Here is a 2375-nt window from a genome sequence, read left to right as displayed (position 1 = left end):
TGATTCCGATTTTGATATGCTGGCATGTAATGTTGATATTTTTATTCTCTCTCTGTACTTAACACATGTGGCAGTCACATCACTATTTCTCTGAATTCTTGATATGTCAACGTAATCTAAAGCTGCTCTGGCACCCCATGAAGCTTCATTTCCTTCCAAATAGAAGGTCAGTCTTCTGTCTGTGCTGGTTCACTGTCCAGCGCTGTTAAGGATTGCAGGGTATTAAGAGGGATTCAGCCCACAGAAGGGGCCATGGTATTTACTAAGTGAGCACAGAGGGCAAAGATGGACATAGCTCAAAATCTGAACCACACACCAACAGGGCACAGCAGCCAGTGCCTTAAAGAGGGGTATAATGTGTGTCTTTGTGCGCATGTAGAACAAATAAAATATTTTATTGTTTTATGGAACTGTTTTATATATTAAGTAGTGAAGCAGTCCTGTGCACTTGCACCTGCAAAGAAAGTGGTTAGTAAGTTTGTATCAATGCAGACTCAGGGTTTGGAGGGCTTCATAACCCCCTGACACTTAAGATTGTTTCAGTTGTGCTGCTGCTTTCCAGGCAAGTACATTTGCATTTCAGGGCTCCAAAAACCAAATTAAAAAACACTGCAAAACTCCCATGGAGTTAAAATAATGGTTTAAATATGATGAATAAATACAATATTATATTAAAAAAATGGATAGAATCATAAAATTAATCAAGTCCAACAACTTAAATGTTTAAAATAAAAGAATGGAAAAAAATCTGATCATAACCTTATAAACACCTGCAAAAATACTGAAAAGTGTCTTTGTGGTAGGTTCTGCTTTATAACTGGTGTCTCAGTTTTGTCATGCTCTCTCACATACATTTTCAGGATAAAAAAAATACTGTGCCATTTTAAATTTGCATAAAAACACAAGGCTAATATTTGATTTGTATTCAAAATTATACAACTGAAATTAATAAATTCCTGTAACCAGCCCACTAACTTTAATATTGTGTACTGAATGCTCAAAATGAAAGTGGACCAGAGCGGAAAAGGGAGACTAAAGCAAAAAATATGGTAGAAACCATAAATGTTTGGAGAGTGTTTTCATTTGGAACTGGTTGACAAGCTATTTTCAAACATGGAGCCCTGAACTTTTCTATCTGAAGCATATTAGAATGCAAATGGTCGAATCATTGGACATTACCCGGTTTATAACCTGCCAGCTCCGTACAACAAAGTCCATATGGTGTGGGATTGTGCCGATGTGCTAATAGCGAGTCGTTAGCTAGCGAGTGGTCATGTGCTGCCTCCAGGCAGCTACTTCAGCTAAACCACATTAAGTAGTGAAAAACACCCTGGACAAAGACAATTTCCTGGTGTGTGCATGTGAAAAAGAATAACTGTGGAAAATATCCCGACTTGATTTCCTCGAAATTTTAACCTTGGGGCTATGCTAACCAGTGGGTAGAGGGTAACGCGAGGTCACTTTCTTTGCTAACTGCTTTGGCAAATTTTTAAATGCAACATGGGGACACGTAACAAAATTTTATTTTGGAGATGTATTTGAATAATTTGGTGTAGATATAAAATTCTATTTTCTACTACTTTCTTTTTGGTGTGTTCTTTTTAAGGGAGAAATATAATGCAGAATGTTCTATGTCTACCACATTTGAGCCTCAACTCAAGTGTAAGAAAATGCTCTTTTAAATGTGTGTGTGGGATTTCTGGCAGGTTCTTTCTTCAGTGGTCTCTCCTGCAGAGTGCCTGATAATGCAGCCAAAGGCCAGTAAATGTCAAATACTGTGGTCTCACTCCCTCTTCTCTTTCTTCCCATATCCTTCACTGCTGCACTGGCCTCTCTGAAGGTTTCATGCTGACTGAAGCCGTGCACTCATCCTGCTACATCCAACCAGTGTTACAGAGTGAGAGGGTAAAACAATCTTTAGGTAAACACACGAAACACAGAGTGGGACAAAATACTGAGCAGCAACAGTGTCTTAGCCCTTCTCGCTTCTGTAGAGGGAGATTTGTTTCATGGATTTGGTGGTAGGCAGTATTTTTTTTTTTACAGGGAAATATCTGAGTAAATAAAGGACAGAGTACCATCAAATTTGGTTGTATGAGAGGATGAATCCTGATGATTATTGATTTTTGTCTGGCACCATCAGTAGATTAAACTGACTGCTGTTGGAAAACAAGTCTTAGCCCACTTTTTCTAACTGCGACAACCATGTATTATATGAGAGTGGATTAGAAGTCAGTCTAAACAGTGAAGAAAGTTAGTTCCCCATATGTGAGCCTCTGAGGGATTCTGCCATGCTCTTTACACTGTCTCCTGCTGGGCAGTAGATTGTCTGTGAACCAGGCCACGGCATTTGCCATGGGCTGGAGGGGGGAACT

This window comes from Oreochromis aureus, linkage group 1, assembly GCF_013358895.1.
Source record: "Oreochromis aureus strain Israel breed Guangdong linkage group 1, ZZ_aureus, whole genome shotgun sequence".
In the NCBI taxonomy this organism is placed as follows: Eukaryota; Metazoa; Chordata; class Actinopteri; order Cichliformes; family Cichlidae; genus Oreochromis; species Oreochromis aureus.
The sequence above is the reverse complement of the archived record's forward strand: the minus strand, read 5'-3'. Positions refer to the sequence as shown.